We start from the raw sequence: 16,166 nt of genomic DNA on the forward strand, positions 1-16,166 counted from the left end.
ACCAAGAGTTTTAAATACTTATGGCAGAACCTGGAGTTGCACTAGTGAGAGTACAGACTCTCACCACTGCTAAGCTCAGCTTGCTGGAGACCCTGCTCTGCAAATAGCTGCACGGTGAGAAAGAAGGGGTGGAAACCATGTAGGGGGGTGGACAGGAGAATCTCCGGAAGTGCCTTCCCACCTCAGCCACGTTGAGCTGAAATGAGACAGTGTCTGGGATGCCAGGTTGACACTTGTCTTGCACATCACAAAGGTTGCCCAGAGGCCAGCAGCGAGGCATGTAGGTGAGATCCCAAGCTGGTGGGACACAGGGTTTGTGGCTCGCTGAGACTGGTTTCAGCTGGGCCATGAGGCAAAGAGATGTATCAACACACACAAGTGCTCTCCCCGCCCAGGAACCTCGGGGATGGGGGTTTATGCAGCTTGTCTTTGGGCAGAAGAAGGAAGGAGAGGAAACCTTGTACGCTTTTGTGAGAATTATTTCTTTTGCTGATTACCGAGATTTTACTCTTCCCTAGTCAGTGCCTTCAGTGTGGAGATGCAGGAGCTAGGGAGTAAAGGGCTATTTAACCCAAACCAGCACTTGGAAAACCTGCAGGTCTGCGTTCACACACCACTCGTAACTGTGTGCAGCAAACCAGCACTGGCTATGCAGAATACAAGGCTGTGAGGAGCAGAAAGATGCTTTTTTGCCCTTGCTGCTCGTAGCTCTTGCTGCTTGCCATTGATGCCATGTGAGACAGCAGGATGTATATATGCATTTTTATTTCTACCACTGATGTACATAGGATTGTTTTCTCTGCCCGCAGTGCAGAAACACACCCGTGGTCCTGTGCTCAGTAGCAGACGTCCTCTGTGCAATTAATAAAAGGCGGGAGGCCTTATTTCTGCGTCTGCGGTGGTGAGACAACCTGCCACATGTGCCTATTATTTCAGTGTGCACCGCTAATACATCCCTGAGCCTCCAGGTGAGACTGAAGATCTTCAAGGCTCAAGACACCAGTTACTGGAGCCCGAGAACCTGCCTCGCATGGGTGCAGCCCACGCATCCCGCGGAGGGTGCACAGGACGGGCGCTGCTCTGCCCTGCCAGCACACCACCCAGGTCGCGCTCAGGTGCGTTTACCCCTCACCCTGTGCCCAGAGGCTGAACAAGCCGCATCTTAAAACCGCTGAGCCCTCCCTTAGGACTGAGGGCTCCCCCGAGCGCAGCGGACCTGGGGGTGCCCGCGCTCTTGCGGGGACGATCGGGGCGCCCCGAGCTTCCGCCTCCCCCATCCCGGTGCGCACCGGGGGGTGGGGGTGATCCCGGCGCGGCGGCGTGGGGGTCCCAGCCTCACCGCTCTTCTCCAAGGGGCCCCGCTTTCATGAGCCCGCCGGAGCCGCGGTCCAGGGGTGGGGTGGGGTGAGGCGAGGCGCAGCGGGGTCCGGGGCGGCTCCGTCGCTCCCCGCCGCCTGGGCCCCGCCTCGGCCCCGCACCCCGGCGGGGCGGGAGGGAGGGAAGGGGAGGCGGCGCCGGCTGCGGCGGCGGGCGCGGAGCTGCCACCCCGCGGGCAGGCACGGTGGCGGATGGCGGCGGCGGATGGCGGCAAGGTCAGTGGGCACCCGCACCCCTCCCGGCGGGGCTCCCCTCCCGGCCGGCCCCTTCGGGGGCGAGGGGCGATGCTCCTGTGCTGCAGACCTTTCCTCCTCCCCTTCCCGGCGGTGGGCAGCGGGGCGGCCGCGGATGCCCCCCGCCACGCCTCCCTCCTCCCGCCCGACCGGGAGAGGGGGAGACAGACGCGGGTTTCGTAACCGCCTGCCCCCCCTGCCCCCGCCGCGCTCGGCTCGCTGCGGGCAGACCAGGGCTCTCGCCGCTCCGGGCTCTGCCGCCGCCCGGTTCTCCCCTTCACCCCGACCCGCTGGTGCCCGTCCCCCCCCGTGGGGATGGCCAAGGCAGGCGCGGTGCGAGGTCCAGGTGATCCGCCGAAACGTGTGCGGGGCTGGGGGCTTCCCGCCGCGTCCCGGGAGGGTGGCGGGCAAAGGAGGGTACTTTAAAACCCGGCGGGGTTTGCGCCTGCATCGCATCAGCGTTTGCTACCGGTAGAGGAGGGTTATCTGTGTGCTTCGTGAACGAGTAAATTCAGATAACTTATTGACGGGGTTTGAGTTGGGTGTCCTTTGTTTCTCTTAAGGGTTTGGTGTTGGTTTTGGGTTAATTTTTTTATTTTCCTCTTCGATTTCCTGCCCCCTGTCTTGTGCTGGCAGTTAGCGGAGCAGATTTGCGGGAACTCGGGTGCTGTCATTATGAGCTATACATCTCTCTGTTCTTCATAGCAAACGGCTTTAATTTTTTTTTAACCAGACAAGAGGACAGGCGTGAAGACCCCTGCCCTTGGGTAGGATCCCTGCTCTGCTGGGTGGCGGCATCCAGAGTTTGTTACGGCGCTAGATGCTGCCTCCTGGCTGAGGTCGAGCTGCAAAAATGTGATTTAGGAGCTCTGCCGACATCCATCGCCCGAGCGCTTTGTTCCGACATGCCGTCCGGTGGAGCGACTTCTTCGGAAGCAGCAGCTCGCTACCTCCTCTGAATTCTGGATAGGCTTAAGATGTGTGCACCAGTCTGGTAGCTGGGGAGGCATTAAGGGTGTATGTTTGTGTAAATGGGTGACTTTTTTTTTTAAAAAAAAAAAGCAAGCAAACAAGCTTTCGATAAGGTCCCCTTAATTGAACTATAAACAGTAATTTCTCTGTTCCTGTTTCGTCGCTGAAACTCTTTTCCTCCATCTCACTGATATGGTCCTTTGTTTTGGTTTGAGTTTTTTATCCTGTGTTTCAGAGATGTTCTCTTTTGATACAGATTTGCTTAGGTTTTGGGTCTGATTGAGGTCTTTGGAAAATAGTTGTAACCTTCTAACTGCTGATGTGCATGAATGTCCTGGTTTTAGCCGCTCTGTACCCATGCTGGGGGCAGAAACCTTTCTGAAATGCCCACTGAGTCTGAACTAAGGCAGAGCTCATGGGATGATAATAATAGCAATTTAGGAGAAAACCTTTAGCGGGAAAAAGGTTATTCTTGGCTATGTAAAGGTGCGTGACTGGATTTCAGCTTCTTGTTAACTACATGAAAGTTGAAGCGTAAAGGTAGCCCTGGCCGAGGACTTCAGGGCTGGGAGAGTCTTGTGCTATTGCTGTTGGTGACACCGGTGTGTCCGTGGCTCTCAGGACGGGGCTCTGTGGAAAATTCCCGCCACTGTTGGCAGTATACTTAAGAAGCCCAAACCACTGGTTCAAACCTGTACGGTCTGTCAGAGGGTTTGGACAGCTTGCCAGGTATGTAGAGACAAATGAAAAGATGTTTGTTTTCTACTGCTTGTTTGGGAAAGAGGAGGGGGGGGGGGGGGGGGGAAGGAAAGTTGGTTTGGGCCACACGTGATTGGAAGTTTTATATGTGGGTTATGAAGTCTCCTTTGAAAGCACTGGGCAGCGCTGTGGAATAGACAGATTAGATGTGCCAGCAAGACAATAAATATTATTTCAGCCTTAATCTAGTATGGTTAAATTATACATGCAAATACAGTAACTCTAAATGAGCTATTATGAGTTATAGCAGAGCATGCAGGGAACGGGCAGGTAGGAAGGTTCTTCTGGGTGCTGATCGCTGTTCCCCAACTGACTCACTTGACCCTCTGGCTTTGCCAAAATCCATGGGTGTGTTTTTCTCATAACGGTTTCTGGCTCCAGTTCAGGGCTCTCACCTTGACCCTTCGATGAACTGGAGCAGGAGCTCCATCAGCCACAATGAAATTAAAGAGGGATACACACAAGCAGGCTTGCGTGAAAGAGTTTTTAAGCTCAGGGCTGCCTCTCACAACCTTTCCTGGATGTGATTTGCACATCTTTTTTACATGGATGGTGCTGAGAACAAATGCCCTATCATGTTTGGGTTCAGTATGGAAGAGCTGGCCTTAGGACCAATGCAGACAATGTAGGAGCAGTGGTGTTTCTCTTGCTGGAGCTTTATGGAGGATTGGTTTGTGCTTGGGACCTGAAGTCTTGCTGGAAACTAATGAATCTTACACTCTTAAATGCTCAAGCCATCCTTTTGAAAAGAATTTAGTTTTCTGAGTAACTGAAATATATTTTAGACTTTGACCCCAATGTGTTGATGCTGCCTGTAGGATACAATTCTAGAGTGAGGTGTGTGACCAAGATGATACCCTGATCAGTCAGTGTGACTGCACCAAAGACACACTGATTTGTGGTTTTGACCACATGGCTGTTGATGTTGGGACCTGGCCTCGGGTGCAGACCTTTAAAAAGGGTGGTCTTACATTGCCTTCTGTATACCTGGATTTATTTGTCAGCTAGTTGTACAACCCTTCCATGCATCAAGTAGCAGTTATCCAGGCAAGTAATTCCACTAGTTTGAGCATGGTTATTCAGCTGAGTAAATGGTGTGCAATCTGAGTTCAAGGCAGTAGATTTTGGGCGTGAGTGCTTTCTTTTTGTGGAGAATGTGGGAAACTAATTCCCAGAGCCTGGGATCCTGGCATGCCTTAAATTCTCTCCTGTTCTTATCCTTTGCCTCTATCCGGTGGGTGGATGAGTGGGCTGGAAGTGGGATGGGAGGCTGGACTTTCCTGCTTTTTACAATAAGCAGCTCTTCCAGAGAAATTCCACAGCTGTTTCTGAGTTTTTCCAGAGTTGCCTCCTTGCTTTGCCGATGCTGTTTTCTACAAAAATAGGTATTCTGCTGCTGTTCTCTGCTCTGCGAAGGGAGCAGAGGGGCCACTAGAACTGATGTAGCTCTGTAGCACAGTATGTCTAACCAACGAGCTTTGGAGGAAACCCTTCCAGCCCTCATCAGTGCAAGCTAATTGTGCAGCATCTCCCCATGTCCTGGGTTGGCAAGGGCTCAGCAGTTCCTGGTCCGACCGCAGCAGAGTCGAACCCTGCCTCAAAGGCACCCTCTTGGTACAGGTGGCCAAGTGCCAGCAGCCTGGGCAGAGGAACGCTGTGGAAAGAGAGGAGCGAGATGTTGAAATCTCTAGGATGAGATCACCTCCAGGACTGGGCTTTGAGGAGAGGAGTCCCAGCAGCTTCCACGCTTAAAGCTGAGTAATAGTCCTTCAGCCCTTGCAAGGCATTTCAGATGCAAATTACTTTGCCTGCCCTGTCCTCCTGCTGTAGAAATTACCCCTTCAGCATAACCTTCAGATGTTAATGAGTTTGTAATTTGCCCCTTCCAGCTCCAGATGCATAAAAGCTGGGCAGTTACAGAGCATAACTGCAGCGTGTGCTGTGCAGCTCGCAAGCTTGATTGAGCAAGACATCGTTTCCTGGGACATAGCAGAACAGGGAAATGCCACTCATCAAACATGCCATAGTTTTAATTTGGTTTTTTATATTCCATTTTAACTTCGTTTCTCCAGGAAATGAATGCTGTCTGTCTCCAGCCCTTTGCATTTGGCCAGTTTCAATCAGATTGCACCAATGGTTGTCAATCTTAAAGATCATTAATTTCCCACTTTTTTTTTTTTTTTTTTTTTTTTTTTTTTTTTTTTTTTTTTTTTTTGAGATTAGTGACTGACTGGGAAATCTTTGAAGCAGTGCTCTCTCTGAGTGAAAGAAGACTGATTTCAGTTATTATCCATTCTGCCTGGTAGCAGCTGCCTGGCCAGGCATTTGCATGTGTGGTGGTCAAACATGCAGCACCTTAGTAGCCCCTTGTGGTGTGTGTGTGGCCTCCAGGGGAGGAGTTGATGTGAGGTGACATTGGAAAGACCTGCAGTGGAAGGGCAGGATATGTATCTCCAGCAGACTGGGCCAGTTTGTTACACCTCTTCACAGCGTGGCTACCCTTTTGTTTGTCAAGCTAAAGCTGCCTGAGATTTACTAAGGCTGGCAGGCTGACAGCCATAGCTTGGAGCTTGCTTCCCTTGACCTCCAGGACACCTTGGGCTGAGAGAAGTTGAGTATCAGAGCAGATGGGACCATGTGGCCTGAGCAGAACTTAACACAGAGCTGTGTGTGCATGCACAAACTTGCACATGTGCAGGGGCAGTGTGATTATCTGGGTGTTCATCACTGTTGTCTTGTTGCATTCAATGGCAATTTGACACTGATGGAAAGATGACATTTATTGCCATGCAATACTCCCAAAATAGCTTCTGTGAGTGAATACCATCCCCGATTCCCATGTAGCCCCCCCTCCTCACAGTTACTTTAGGAAGGTGTGTACTTGAGCTGATGCAATGCTGTGAGATGTCAGGGACAGGCTTCTGTATTGCTAAGAGCCCTGGTGTAGCTGCAGCTGCTCTGGTGTGGGCATCATGGGTAGTCTGCCTTGGAAATCCAGGTAAAACTATACTAGGAAATGCAGTCTTGCCCTCACCCAGGCAGTGCCTGTGCTAGACAGCTTTTTGGTATAACTGCTCAGCACGGTGGGCATGTGTCTTCCTTCCAGACCTGTGCTTGAAGGCAACAGCAAGCATCTGTTCAGGCAGTGGCATAAGAAAAAGGAGCGTCAGGGTGTCAAGGAGCACATGTAGGATGCACGTGCAATTCCTCAGCCAGTACATGTTCTGCTACCGTCTCTTTTGCTGCTGGTCTTCAGACAATATATGCCTGTTGTCCTGGGGTGCAGAGCATGGCTCTTCAGAGACTGCCAGTCTCACTCTCTAATGTCAAAATAGTACGTGTCACCCTAGAGGGCCGAGCTGAATCTCAAGCACCCGTATGCCACTCCTTCTCAGACAGCCAGTGATGCAGCTAAGATCGGATGCATCTGTCAAGGTGAGATGAAGGGAGGAACAGTGTAGCTGGCTCCCCATCATGGCTTACAGAGGATATGGAATGCCAAGCCATGCTAACAGCGCAAAGGAGGATGCTGTTCTTTCCTTCTTCCCCCTCCAGATCTGCCTGCCAAAGGTGAGGCAGGGCACCTCTGGATCTGAGCATAAGTCTTATACTATTGGCCACATAGCACTTAATTAAGGAGAAACGTCTCTTGCTTTCTGTCCTTTCCCCACCAGCTCGTAGTAGTGGCAGCATGACACAGTAGATGACTGGTAGCTAAGAGCAGGCTCTTGGGCATCCCGTGCAGGTCCCTCTGATGGTGCTGGCCATCTGAGTTTTGGTATGAGAAATCTTCAAAAAGGAAGTCTTGAGGTAAAACACTGCTGCTGTAACATTCCTGCCTGGTTTTGTTAACTGTATTTTGCTAACTATTAAATAAACTGAGTGGGTTGCAGGCGAAGAGAGAAGGGTTGCAGTGCTTCCGTTTCTACAGTGAGCTTTTCCAAAAGAGGTGCACTGGAGAGAGAACTGGTGTGGCCTGAGTGCTTGGGACACTGCAGGTGCTTTGCTGACTGGTTGCACCTCAGTGACTTGATAGCTCTGGGTTTTACAGGCTCTGCTAGGAACAAAAGAGCATGTAATGCTGGTGGTAGTAGCTGCCAGTAAGAAATACTACTTAAATGGGGGGAGGATGTTTTTATTAATGAGGGTATACAAAGACAAAGAAGTTTTCTTAAAAAGCATGAAACCTACATAGTGAGCATACTGTCAGGCACACTGCTGCTTGCCAGCTAGTATCATCCACAAATAAAAACAGGTTAGGTTCTTGCTATTGCAGCTGCTTTCCCTCATGAAGCAGGGTGAGCCAGACTCGTCTGAGAAACAGGTTGGCAACTTGCCTGACGTCCCAGGCATGCAGGGTGATTCACTTCAAAAACCCAATTTAACAATTATCCAGGATGAACACACACAACCCTAACATTTACTTGCAGTTGTATTTTCTATGACAGGCTCAGAAGTTGTTTGTATTCACCAGCAAACACAGCCTGGAGGTGATCAGCTTCTTCCCTGACCTGCATTTAACAGCAGTAATTAAACAAGTTTTAATGTGGGAGGTAGGAGGGATTCAGTGGCTTGGGCAGAAGGTTGTCAGTGGGGTCATTTGGCATCCAGGTACTGGGAGTTCTCCTATTGTCCTTGGGCAAAGCATGTTACCTACTCGGTGCCTCAGTTTAAATCTGATCCAATATGATATGTTTTCAGAGCACTTGATTGATATTGGTCTCGATTTCCTCCTCTGAAACAACCCAAAAATCCCCAAATGTTTGTGCCTAGAATCAAAGTTTATTAAATATAAAGTATCCCTTTCTCCTCCCTGCTCTTTACCTCTGGTAAAGGTGGAAGAAAAAGAATCATTTACAGCCATCTGCTGGAGGCATCAATCACACTGGGAGCAGAGTCTGCCAATTGTTCCACATGTTATTAATGATGAGAAAGATATAAACATATGAGCTCATAGTTATGTTGTGTTAAAATTACCTGCAAAATAATGACATTAGAAAAACAATGGGGTTACAAAATCAGGTGGACAAAAGCAAGGAAGTGCCAGGGCTAACGTAGCATAGCTCCCCTTTGCATCTGCATTATGATACAATCTTTAAATTAATTGCATCATTTTTTTCCCTTTTACAGGGTCCCTTTTTTCAGTAGATAGGTAATTACTGCACAATTCATTTTCTGTTCCTCACGTATACATTCTGTGTGTGTCTCTGCATCTGTTTATTTTGCACCCCACCCAAACCTTGAAGTGAGCAGTGCTGCTAATTCCTGCCCCAGGGGCTTTGCAGGTGAGGAAGTTCTTATTTCTTCAACATCTCAGGTACAGGTAGTGTCTTCATTTTCATAGCTGAGGAATGGAGGCAAGGAACAGATAAAGCTCAGATATTGAAACACCTTCAGTTTTGTCTGTCTCAAAGAGATGCTTAGGGATGATTTTATTTTTTACTCACCCCAAAATACTGGGCATGATGCAGCAGTTCATCTGCTAAAAGCACAAGGATGACTGACCTCAGCTATAAGTCTCCGCACTCTTGCAGGTTAGTCCTAGGTCTCTAGGTTTTGCAGAGGATGGAGACTACCCTATTAGGGGTCACCTGAAAAAAAAACTGGTTTCAGGGACTCACTCAGCATCTTCCAAAGACTGTAGCAGAGAAAGAGGTAATCTGGGGCTGCGGGAGGCGTGTCCAACTTCCTCAAGTGAGGTGATTGTCTCTTAACTGCGTTGTCTCATTCACTGATCTTTCTGATCTCCACTGAGTGATGCAGGGTTTGAGAGGCAGCTGCCACTTTCATCACACAACCATATCATTTTCCCAAAGCACTTGATTTCCAGGGCTTGAATGATTTATGGTCATGGAATTGGAATTGTGGTCATAGAATCAGTGCAGGTGTGTAGAGGAGCTGGGTGAAGGTGGTGTGGGCATTCTTCATTATTATACATCTTTATTTTGGGGTTCTCCAGTTTGCAATCTTGGTATTAAAAATTTAACATAGCTTGGTTGAAACATAATTTTATAACTGTACAAAGGGAAAAGGGGTGGATAAATAAAAATTATCCCTGCCACATGAATCTGCAGTGACTTGGGTCATCCAAAGGGCATAGACCTTTACGCTGTAGCATTAATTTCCAGCTCATGAGATAATGGCCTGCTTAGAAGCACTGTATGGCTGTGGATAGTGGTATCTGCCAGAGTGGGGTTACATGCTCAGCAGCAGGTCATCTGGTGTTGTGTTGGGGGATTTTGCGGTCCAGATTCAGGGTGCCCTCAGATCTCATTTAAGGATTGGGTGAGCAGAGCTCTAGTGCTTCCTGAATCCTCTTTGATTTGCTTGTGTCTGTTAGGCAGCCTAGATTCTCATCCCCCTAAATCACCATTCCCAGTTGCCCCTCCTTCCCCTATGTTCCTGTGCATCTCTAACAAATGTCACCTGCTTTTCCCCTTGCTTTCTGGTAACACCACTTTAGCCTCTGCCCATCTTTTGGGTACTACCTGTGACACCTATAGTTTTCCAGATGTCTCAAATCTAAATAGCCTGGTAGGTCTGTGTGAACTCTTGAAGAAGCCCAATGCTTTTGAATAGAGCATTTTAGGGGATTAATCTTCCTCACTTTTACTCAAGAGCCATTACTGTGGTTATCCTCTGAGATCAGGCGATGGGAAAACAGCAGCTTTAGGCCAAGTCTATAAAAGCTTATATAGATTCATAGAATCGCTTTGGTTGGAAAAGACCTTTAAGATCATTAAGTCCAACCATTAACCTAGCACACTGCCAAGTCCACTGCTAAACCGTGTGTCTAAGTACCATATTTACACATCTTTTAAGTACCTCCTGGAATAGTGCCTTGACCACTTGTTTAAATTTAAAGAGTATGCTTAGGTCTGTCCTGCTACTCAGTAGTGTCTCTTTGCATGCAGTCTTACTTGATTCCCACCTGCCTTCTGCAAATGAACCTCGTTGGATGTGCCATTCCATGGGGTTGAGAATGAGATTAAAATTGCATCACTTCGCAGAAGAGTGAGGAAGACTGGCTGCTCGTGCTTTTATGTTTTCTGGAGATGGATAGAAACATGATAGTGCAAGCCATTGTGTGCAGGTGCTAGAGACTGGTCTTTCAACTGAAATGCATGTTGGTGCAATTCAGCTGCTTCTTGGAGAAGTGATGTCTGTAGTCCCAGCAAACCATCAGGTACTTTTGGCCTGCATGGCAGTTTTCTGACCAATTTACAGGGAGTTTCTTCCTGCATCTTTGTTCAGAGGAGGGGAGGGCAGTTAGTATAAACCTCACACTGCAGTAAGAGAGAAAGAAGCAGAAATTTGTGATTATGCTATTAACACATTTGTGATTGTGCAATTAACAATTGGCTTTCTTTACATACTTTGGGCTTTTTTTGATTCATTAAACTAGGTGAGAAAAAGTGGATGATACCAGCAGAGAAATTTTGCTTGCCAACAAAATCTGGTTTTGAAATAGATCAAGCTGACCTGCAATGAAACAGGATTAGAATATTTTTAGTGTCAGATTTGTGTTCTTGGGAATTGCTGATATAAATCATGACCATGATAGGCATAAGCCATGTCAAATTTAATTAATAAAATAATGATAGAACAAGGTGTCTTAAATTTTGGATGACTCAATGGATTATAGACCTTTACAAAATAATTGATAAGCCAGATGATAAAAGCTTGCACCAACCAATTTTCCCTGCATTACCACTGTATATAAGTAAGTGCATAAGCTGGTATTTGAGTACTGAACTTCACACATCCAAGACAGCTACACAAAGGAGCATAGGACTGATTTTCAGCTCTGGTCTAAAGGTCCTTGTGGGCCAACGATGTTGTCTTATTTGTGAAAGGTAACTGGGAGAAGTGGCTTGTGTAAACGGGGAGATCTACACATCTTTCAGAGGGATCTTAAATGATTTTATGAATAATAAAAAAAAAAGCACATGACTGGCCTTGCCATGTCCAACCTGGAAGGTCATGGTGAGCCTGTATGCCTAGGATTTGGTCTGTGTTTGGGTAGGTTTCAGTTAATACCAGACGCAACCTTTTTCTTTCTATTTTGTCTGTTATTTTTGAGGTAAGTGTGTTTGCACAGGTTTTTAGGCACTTATTTGCAGGAGCTCCCCTGGGAAAGAAAAGGCTCCTCTGTGGTGTGTCCCTTGTGCTGGGTGTCCCTTGCTGGCTGCTCTTCACCCCTGGATTGCCTCCCCCTCTTCTCCTCACAGCATCTGTGGTCAGATGCTGAGAAGCACAGACAGGGCTTTGAAAAAGCTGGCTCAGCAGAGGAGGTGGAGAGCCAGCTGATGCCAGTATTAATATTCTTTCAAAACTGATGGATGAGATGATTATAAAATTGCAGAGGGAACTGAAACTTAACGGAATCCATGTTTTAATTGCATTCTGGATTTTTTGTCAGCATCCAGCTTCTGATTTGCAGGACAATCGAGCATTTTTGTGAAGCTGTTGAAGTAGGCTGTATAACATACTGCTTTTTAAAGACAGAGAGAAAAAACTTGGGTCAGTCTGTTTTCCACACTTTGATGCTCTCAGTCTTTCTCAGTTGTCCTGTGTAGTAGCGTGCTGTTTCTAGTCAGTAAATCAGATCTGAAATACTGTTCTATTGCAGCTAGGGAAAAAAACAGTATTGCAAGCACCTGTGGTGTTGAGGTGCCTAAGCCTGTGAGGGATGGATACCTAGGTGCTGGATTTGTAATTTCCCCTGTGTTCTTGTCCTCTCCTTGGAGAGGAGCGAGGATGCTGGAGCCATTTTGCTTGTGGTGACCAGCAGTGTGGCTCTGTTTCCCCCATGCTGCGTGCCCAGCTTCTGGCACTGACATCCAATTACCTCTAACCTGGGGAAGATCCTTTTTCTGCTGATGGAACCCCCATGCTTAGTCTGTAATTAGCACTCCTAAATGGATGACCTGTCTTACAATGGAAAAATTCTTGCACTTCATACCCTTCCTTTTGATTTTCTTTCTTATTACTCTTGTCACTGCTAGGAGGAACACCTCCTTTGTCCCAGGGAGTTAATACATTGAATGTCAGGTCCAGACACAAGTTCTTCGTGGGCAGGGATGGAGACTGCATGTGTGCTGCACCCACAGGGGCTGATTCTGCTCTGTTTGGGTCCATGGCTGGGCTGTTGCCACTGCTACCATTATTCCTTACCTCACAGGCTTAGTTTTGAACCCTGCCATATGCAGAGAAGGCCCAGCAAGTATCCGGGGAGGTATGCTTGTAGGCAATTGATGAGACAGCCATTCATTTTTTATTTGCTGTCTTTGCCAAAGGTCATTCAATGATTTTGGTAGACTGGCTTGTGTGACTAGAGTGTCTGTACCATACTTTGTGCAGTCCTGATAGCCATTGTGGTCAAATACTTCTGTCTAAGCAGAAGTAGAGAGTATTCAGGTTGTCTGCAAAGAGAATGGTAAGGCTATGACAGCAAGAAAATACTGATAATGATTTCAAGTGTAGTAGGTTTTTGGTGAGCTGGAAACAGTGGATAGCTAACTTCTAATGAGTACTATCTTGAAAATAGGGCCCAGAGATTTTCATGAAGTTTTCTCGTGGACAGGTGTTTTGCTTGAGTGCTCTTCATCCAGGATTCGACCAAAACACTCTCCATCCAGGTTTGTTTTTCTTCAGACTTTAACAAAAGCAGTTTTCTTGGTAGCATTTTCCCACGCCTTTCTTTCATTTGAGACTGAGAACTTTTCTCCCCAGTCTCCTTCACCCAAACATAATTTGCCCTAGTTGTGCATGTTTTGAAAAAGTACATGTGTAAGTGATTTAGTTAAGAGGAGAAAGCATAAGCCTTTTCTCTTGCCTCGTCCTGCTTTTTACCAAGTCAAAAAGCTGAGAAGGAGACACCTTCCATGGTGTTCTTGTTGAGGAGTGGGCTCTTAATTCAAGTCCCAGTCTTACAAATTCCTGGCCTCTTCAGCAGATGAGACTTCTGCTCCCATCAAATGCAGGTGAAGTTGCATAAGAGCAGATATGATCAGGGGCTTGGAGGGCTGCTTTCTTTCTGTGAGTAATTTGGGGTGTAAGCTGTCTTTTGCCTGAGTGGTTTAGCATACCTGTTTTTTCCACCTCTCATACCTCTGAAAAAGGATTTCTGGGATCCAACTGGGCTGTGGGGAACTCCCCCATTCCCCCCTGCTTATCTCCTTGTGCAGTGGCTGCAATCTCTGCAGTGAGGTTTCAAAACTAAGTTCCTCTTGCTTTGTTTCCTGCTCTGATGTTGGTTGGTATTTTCATGACTTCAAGCTAACATTAGGGAGCACAGCACACCAAGGAGCTGGACTGATGTGAGAGGAAATGTTTCTTCTACTCTAGAAGCTTGTGTCCTTGCAGGCACTGAAATAGTCTCATGAGATGTGGTTGTGATCCCGGTGAGTTATAGAGGTGCCTTAGCTGAGGCTGGTTGAGTAATGAAGGTGAGCAACTGGTCACGACAGCCTTTTGACATCCTCAAGGACCTGAAATCTTTGCAGTGTTTACTCTGAAAATACTCTCCCTGCCTTTCCAGAAGTGCACTGTTTACACACGTGCAAACGCTGAGATTTTGCAGGGTCCGTGCTTGTGTTATTTGTGCTTTGGGCACAGCTGTTAATGCTGATAGGAGGATTTCTGTTGTACAAACACTTTGCTGCTTAGAAGGTAGAAATGTGCTGAGAGTGGCACTGGGAGCCCAGCAATTCACCCTTCAGCAAGGAAGGGAACTGCTGGTGGGTGAGCTGTGCTCAGCAATGCACGTGTATGTGGTCACAGCAGGGCTGGGGGAGCTGAAGAGCTGGCATTACTTGGAATGTTTTAATTCCTTAAGCTTTATTTTCCTGGCAATACTTTGCAAATATGATTATTTAAAAGTAAATCTGAATTATGCTGTTTTGCAGATGCTTAGGAGACTGTTTTCTTGCCTTCCGCCATGGTAGATCAGTGACCACAGCTGCAAGTTACTTCTCCAGGTATATCTTGTCTTCGTTTTTCTGGGATTAAGGCCTGCTTGGTATTTTTTGACCTGATTCTTGTAGGATTTCCTTTTGTTGCACTGTTCTGTGTGCCAATATCTCTGTAAATTTTATGAGAATGGGCAGTATGGGCCTAATGCCAAGGGCAAGGGGCTAATATAGATGGTTTTCTTTTATTTTGGAAGCTCTTGTGATCCACAGTTTGCTGGCAGGGTGGTAATGATGTTTCACAGGAGAATGCCTTTCTTGTAATTTGATTTCAAAGTGCTTTAACAGTGTCCATTCACAGGCCCAGGCATGGCAAGGGGGTGGGAAGCACCAGGGCCAGGGTCCATACAGCAGCAAGATACAGGGAGAGAGAGATGGAGCTGGAGATATGGCTGCATGCAGGAACCTGAGCTCCATCCAGGGACAGGGCTGGAGAACAGTACTCTTGGAGGATCTGTAGAACAGGGAGTGATGGCACTGGGGGGACTAAAACAAGGTCCTCTTTCTACTTTCTTTAAATGCCAGTCCAGTGCATTTGTCATTCTGCTGTGTTATGTATTCAGTATTTCATTTTAGGTGTGTTGCTGTAACTGAACAATGCCTCCTCCATGAGATGCATGCATTTGCAAATCTGGCTGTTTGGTGTGTGCAGAGCTAGGGACAGAGAGCTTGGGAGCTGGTTACAGTAGCTGAGGGGTTTCCTAGGCTCCGAATTTATGGCTGTGCTCAGCAAGCTGCTGCCCAATGCCACGAAGCCTGGCATATGCAGTAGAGCTGTCACACTGAGGTTATTTCAGGGGGACCTGGCAGCTTTTGCACCCAGGCTTCTGAAGTCTTAAGGACACATTGCTTAGGCAGGAAAGAAGCTTAGCCAACCAGGTTGGTTATTTGCATTACTGATGAGATGATCAGTAGATGATGTTCACACCTCTCATTAGAGACTTGTGGATGACTGAGATCAAACAAAAAGGATTTGTGTTTGTGTGTGTTCGGGTGTAGTTTCTGAGGCTTGTTGCTCAAAGGTCCGTTAATGCTCTTTATTTCTTGCTTTCCACTCTTGTAGTGGATTAGAGGGGCTAGAACATGCTAATTGTGTCCTGCTGTCTCAAATGGAATCGAAGGTGTCATGCTTTCCACAGAGGATTGGGTGCTCCTGGGTGCTGGTGCTGCAACTGTGGTTCAGCAGCTGTAGAGCCAGCGTGCAGGAGGATCTGGTTTTCATATCCTCTGAATGTCAGTTTAGAGCTGGTGATTCTCTTTCTTTGTATAGAACTATTCTTGTTTTTATAGGGGAAATCTACGTGTTGGCCTCTTTGGTTCAAAAATATTTATTCTCAGTGTTGGTCACATGCTCAGATGACTGAAACAGTTCAAGTGGAAAATGCGCTTTCCCAAATCAGAATGTATTCCACCCATCTTTTAATTTAAGAGCAAAATACAAAGAGATAGGAAAAGATTCCTCTACTTTCTTCTCTCACCCTCTCTCTTCTGTGTTTTTGTTAGTGGCAGAATGAGAAAAGCAAGAGTTTGAAGTTTTGTATGGACACGCATGTGTGTGTGGAGAAAAAAAAAATTTTTGATTTACCAAAGCGCTAGAGAAAAAACAGTGATTTCCGTAAATCTTCTATTAAGAAAAAATGCCTTTTTTGCAATTTGCAGTAACTTTGCAAGTTATTCTGCTTTGTATTCTGGTCATACATAAACAGTGGCTTCATTCTCCACCTTCTTGTCTTTGCTAACCCTTTTCTACAACACAGCTGCATTGATTTAAAACAAGTCTAGGGTATTAGGTAGCCATGTCCATTTATTTTTCTATTAGCTTACTTAATTTTTTTAGAATATAGCTTAAAAA

General features: G+C 46.9%; 1 protein-coding gene across 3 annotated transcripts in view; it reads left to right on the forward strand.

Moving 5' to 3' along the window:
* The first annotated feature begins 1,492 nt into the window (after positions 1-1,492).
* Positions 1,493-16,166, forward strand: part of RNF152 (ring finger protein 152) — a 43,351-nt gene continuing 28,677 nt past the window's right edge. The window contains exons 1-2 of one of the 3 annotated variants that reach the window (XM_071736622.1): positions 1,493-1,592; positions 14,252-14,323. The gene's annotated coding sequence lies outside the window, so the exon portion shown is untranslated. Of the gene's footprint in view, positions 1,593-1,661; positions 1,957-14,251; positions 14,324-16,166 lie in introns of those variants that run through there. The other 2 variants (XM_071736623.1, XM_071736625.1) reach the window with 2 other exon arrangements.

This window comes from Heliangelus exortis, chromosome 2, assembly GCF_036169615.1.
Source record: "Heliangelus exortis chromosome 2, bHelExo1.hap1, whole genome shotgun sequence".
Classification (NCBI taxonomy): Eukaryota; Metazoa; Chordata; class Aves; order Apodiformes; family Trochilidae; genus Heliangelus; species Heliangelus exortis.